This window comes from Saccostrea echinata, unplaced genomic scaffold (assembly GCF_033153115.1).
Source record: "Saccostrea echinata isolate AGI-Se365-2 ecotype Australia unplaced genomic scaffold, CSIRO_AGI_Sech_v1 ptg000034l, whole genome shotgun sequence".
NCBI lineage: Eukaryota > Metazoa > Mollusca > Bivalvia > Ostreida > Ostreidae > Saccostrea > Saccostrea echinata.
In genome coordinates, this window is record NW_026889783.1 from 5933707 (window position 1) to 5939771 (window position 6065).

The window sequence follows — 6065 nt, forward strand, 5'->3', positions numbered from 1 at the left end:
GACTACAGATAGTTCCGTCTACCTGATCAATACATCGGGCTCACGGCGGTTGTGACCGGTCAACAGAGGATGCTTACTCCTAGGCGCCTGATCCCACCTCTGGAATTTCCATGGGTCCATGTGTTATGCCTTCTTCACATATTTGTATTGCTTATGGATTATGGAGATCGATCACTGTTTGTTATCTTTACCCTTTACATACGACTTATACATTGAGATACATTGTACATGCATTAAAATCATATTAGTATATGGAAAGATTTCATAGATTAATTATTGAGGAAAGACCATGAATGTTTACACGTGCTACTGTTCCGAGAATAAGTGATATTAGCTGAATGACAAGGCTTTTGAGTAGAGCGAAACCTGTTTTAATTTCATTCATACCTTAAACCTTTATGTATAAAGTGATGTTCTCGAGTCTCCATTTGACTTTCATATATGTCTGAAGCTTTGAGATTGCTGAGTTGCATTTCTTTTTTTACCCTAAGTTCCGAGGTTTAAAGTAATATAATTTTCAAAATCAGCATAAATTTGGATATGAAGGGAAAAAAATTCTCATTTGCCAAGTATTTTTAGCTATTCAAATAATCACAAAGTGAAAGACAATATCACATTTTAATGAAAAAAATGGTGAAGATAAGGAATAGTAATTAGTCTCATATATCCTGTAAACAGCACAAATCAAGAACATGACAAAACACGGACCCCTAGAAGCACCAGAGGTAGGATCAGGTCCCTAAAGAATAAGCATCTCATGTTGACGGACCACATGCACCATGAGCTCTCTGTATTGATCAAGATTCTGTTGTACGAACGTTTGTTAAATTAAACTTGCCGTTAACTTTGCGTTAACGCGATGCTAAAATAAATGTCAATGTATGTAAATGTATCAAGTAATAATAATTTAAGGAACCTCGTGTTTCTACAGGGTTTTTATTTTGTTTTTGTCTGATTCCTCTAAGGAGTTGAATAGTGTCACTCTTGCCCGATTCTTCGGCTTTTTTTTTTTTTTTGCTTCTTCACATACTTAGAATATAAATACATATCTATCTTGTTATGTAGCAATATTCCGTTATCACCTGCGTATGATCTTTCAGCAAATTCGGTACGCAGTGTCCTGTGTACGATCAGTTTTTAATCCACTACAGGCTACTGACAAACAAGCTTATATTATAGAGTTTTCAACAATCTCGTTAAAAATTCTTTGGTCGTCACAGGGACATTGTTTTAAAAACAAAACAGAATTTTGACTGGATTTTGACTGGATTGCTGGTTTTTTTGTTTCTATATTAATTTTGAATTCATTTGCCGTGATCGGGTTGCACAAACGATAGTTAAATTACTTTAAGTTAGTGTCGTAACTAGCCGTTAAATTTTAAACGACAAGTTACGTAACTGCCAGATAAATTGTGGTTGTTCAAAAATCCTTAAAAGCTTACTTAGCTAACTCAGTTTTAATTGATGTCTTATAGTAAAATCTCTGTTAAAATCGTTCTTCATTTTCCTTTGATTTCTTTATTGGGAGATTTATTAATTGTTGTTCGGAACATGCATCAGGATAAAAACTTTCTGAAAAAGGATTATTAATACCGTTTGAAAATGTATTTTACAAAATACCAATTATTGATTATTCATTTTGGGGAGCAGGATTCAGGTGGATATAGTCTCTTGCTATAGTTGTAATATCAAAAGCTATGAATCGAGTGTCTTCACCCCCGCTTTCTTGGATGCCCCCCCCCCCCGGACGCTTCCTTTCATGTACAACAGTTTGGGATAAATAATATTTTAAGATGGTTTATTTTAATTTCATTAAAAATTTAATTACAAGCTTTGCATTTAATAAATTGCACATCCTGTTACATGTTTCTACAATAGCCGTTGCTAATGATAATGAAGACGCAGGAAATATCTACAAAAGAAAAAGAAGACATTTATCATTTCCCTAAGAAAGAGAAAATTTATGTGTGTGTGTGTGTGTGTGTGTGTGTGAGGGTGAGGGTGTATGTGTGTGTGTGTGTGTGGGGGGGTGGGTGGGTATGTGTGTGTGAGAGAGAGAGAGAGAACTTTTGTTCATCTGAGGAAAAATTAAACGACGACTAGATATGATGTTCTGAAAATTACTTATATATATATATTATTTAATTGTATTTTAGATAAACTGGGATTTAATTCTTCAACTGGTAATCCAGCTTATACCCACAGCTCCCTTTTGAAGAATGAAATTCTTCAAAATCATATGTCAATTTTAATATTCTTAATATTCCCAACAATCAAAATGAATTTGAATAACCATACCTATACTGGATTCCTAAACTTCAACAAAATCCTTACAAAGATACATAACGACTTCCAATAAATGATCTACCAAGCCTCTTTCTTTACTCCTCACTAAAATATTAACAGCAGTGAAAGAGGAACTTATGGAGTACTGTAAAACAATAAATTCAGTAAGAGGTGTAACTCAGATGTGGATACTTAAAAATTCCAAGGAACGTTTAAAAAGAATGAAATCACAAAATTTAACCTAAATCAATAACATCAGAACGTACGACTTTTCAACCCTTTATACAATCATTCCCTAGGATAAATTAAAGTCATGGCTTTTTGACATAATTGCCAGCTTTTTTAAATATAGAAAAGGAATTCGTAAATTTACTTACCTTGTCCTTGGTCATTTGCAACATTATTTTGTTAAAAAAACTTTCTGATCGTACACACATGTACTATCAAGTTGAAATGAAAAAGATGATTGAGTTTCTGATTAACAATTTCTTTGTAGTTTTTTGGATTTTGGAGACAGGATCTTCCAACAATTTCAATGTGTGCCAATTGCGCCCCGTTATTTGCAGTCCTATTTTTGTATTCATATGAAGCAATTTCTCTTTAAAATCGTATACATGAGAAAAAGAAATATCTTGCTGTGGCACTCAACTCGACATTTAGATATATCGACGACGTATTATCAATTAACAATAGTTATTTCCATTCATATGTCGACTCAATATATCCCAGTGAGCGTGAAATAAAAGATACCACAGAGTCTGGCACATCTGTTTCATATTTGGATACTTTAATGGAAAAAGACGTTAATAGTAACCTAACAACCAAGCTTTACGACAAAAGTGATGACTTCAACTTTTCAATCTTCAACTTGCCTTACTTATGCAGCAATATACCCTTATCACCTGCATATGGGGTTTATGTCTCTTATTTGATTCGAAACGCATGTTGTACGTACGAACAATTTGTAAAACGAGGCAAGGTATTGACAAACAAGTTGATGAAACAAGAATATCAACAGTCTCGTTTAAAGTCAACATTTCGCAAGTTCTACGATTGATACAGTGTCAGCAAAAACAATCCATCATTAAGTCAAATGGTGACTGACGTTTTTCATACTAATTGTTATGTCATTATCCACACATTGAATTGGCTACGGATTTTTACGTTTTTTTCCGATTATGACAAGGAGCACACGGCAGGTGTGGGGATGCTCACTCATCCATGGCACCTGATCCCATCTCTGATTTAGAGGTCCGTGTTTGCCTTTCTCCCAATTTGCATTGTTTGAATGGACTATTGAGCTTGAATACTGTTCATTATCTCCATATTTAATTGATAAATATTTGTGAATATGAAGTTTTGTTTTGTTTTTTTAATTACGAAATACATGTGATTGGGATTAAGACGGACTGAAACAACTACAAATTACAATATATTATTGAAAGTGATTAAATAACTTAATATAGATGAAATGTGTGAATAACTTTAATAATTTCAAATAAATGCGATGTAACTGCAAATATGAACTACATAAATATTTATTTTACAAAAAGATGAAAAGGAAAAAAATGCTTGGAATGAAACTTTAGAACATATTAAGATATTCCTTAAATGCTTTCGTTTACATCCTAAGACGTATCTGTCTTATGAAATATTCTAAAGCACGAATTGAGACGTATCTTAGGAAATGTAAGGGACATAAGGGACATCTATAGGAAATACAGGTTATTGGCTACAAATTATAACTGAAAATACTAGTATGAAATAGGTAAAGATTACGAACAGTGATCGATCTAAAAAAAAAAAAAAACCTACAAATAATTCAAATTTTGAAAAGGTCAAAAAACACACACCCATGGCAATACCTGTTTCGGAATGCAAGACCGGACCGGTAAAGACATATAACAATCACCTTAGAATAATGAAGGGGATCATTTTTTTCACATCCAAAAATGACCCCGGACATTATCCAACCTCGAAAAATCACCCCTAGGCCTGGAGAAAATCTGGCATCGCCCTTTAAATATGTATATCCTACACGAAGAAAAATGAGCGATTTAAAAGCTTTTAAATTTTGTTAGGTATATACTTGTATTTTTTTTAATAAAAAGATTAAAAATTATAAATCAAAAAGCCCTTGGACTAAAATGCCCACCTGAGGTATAAGTAAAATGAGGATGATATGTTGAATTTGACAACATTAATCCACTTTAATCTACATTATTTTTAAAACGCGGTTAAAGGGAGATTATGCAGAAATTATAAGTAAAATATGTTTCTTTTTTCCCTTTAAATATTTGAAACTGGTAGTTTTTTTCAATTTCATAAAGGTTTAACTAACACATCATTATTTATTTTTTTCCCCATTTTTTTTTTCTAACATAGTTAACAATTTTCAGTCAGTTCAACTCGGGTAAAGTTAAACTATAACACTCTAGATATCTGGAGACTTTCTAGCAAAAGATGACTGTCTTAAAGAATCAAAATATCATTAAGTAGACAAATTGAATCTGTGAAAGGAGTAAACGTATTCTACGCTTTATCGAGCTTTCATAAATAATTTAAAATTATAATTCTGAGGTTGCGTTAATTGATCTCTATTTGTCACATGTTCCCATGAAATTGATTTTATGTGACGCCTTAAGTAAATAATGATTGATAACCAAATTTATTTTCATCACGCTTTGAAGAAGAGATGGCTAAAATACGCAGCTGCTTCAATGTAAACTGGTCAAGATGCCCGCAAGTATAGAATTATTGGTAAATACAGTTGTATTTATAACCCAAGTATACAGTGTTAGTTTTGATTTTTGAAAGTAAAACATTTTTCATTGACAGATTCTTTAGGAATTTAATATAGCACAATACTCCTCAGGCTCTGAGACAAGAAACTATAATTGCCTTAATTTCTATTTTAACTAGGATATATATATATATATATATATATATATATATATATATATATATATATATATATATATATATATATATATATATATATATATAGTTTAAATGATCAATTGTTTAATGCATGGCAATGTATGACTATACATGTATATTCTTTTTTTTTAAATTCCATTCACTCCATGATAGAAATCATCATGCTTCAGCTATCTGTTATATAACAGGAAAACAATTTAATAAGCTCAAATCCAATGAAAATTCTTAGAAATTATATGGAAAGTGAGAACAAATTTCTTCGTTTAGCTCGAAAAGGAATCAAAACAAGAACTAATACTGAAGCGCAGATTCAGACGTTTAAAATAAAGAATGTGGAAATCACGTCATGGGCGTTCTCTAGCTCGACCGACAATGCAATGAAGCATAATAAATAATGAACTGATTTGTCTTACAATGACCTTAGGAACAGGCTAGGCAACAATTTCTCTATACCAATGATAAAAAAATCTTCACTTTTTGTTATATATTTAGAACTTAGCGTAACATAATAATGTGCAACATTGATGAATGTTTAACATTTAGCTCTTAATTGTAATTAAATCTGCATAAAGCATGATATTTAGATTTCTCTAGAACTTTTAGACGTTTTTCTATGTGTTAATTATTCCACCATTACATAATATTCACCATGTTACCTTTTCACCTTGAAATGATGATATACACATTGCTTGAGCAATATATCACAATTATAAATCAATAACTACTTTTCACTTAAGATAATTCTGTCAAAACTTGATGAATTATTTACAGAGTATAGAATGCCACGAATTTGTTATTTATACTTATTCTAGGGACGGCATTAGGGGAATATTGTGCAA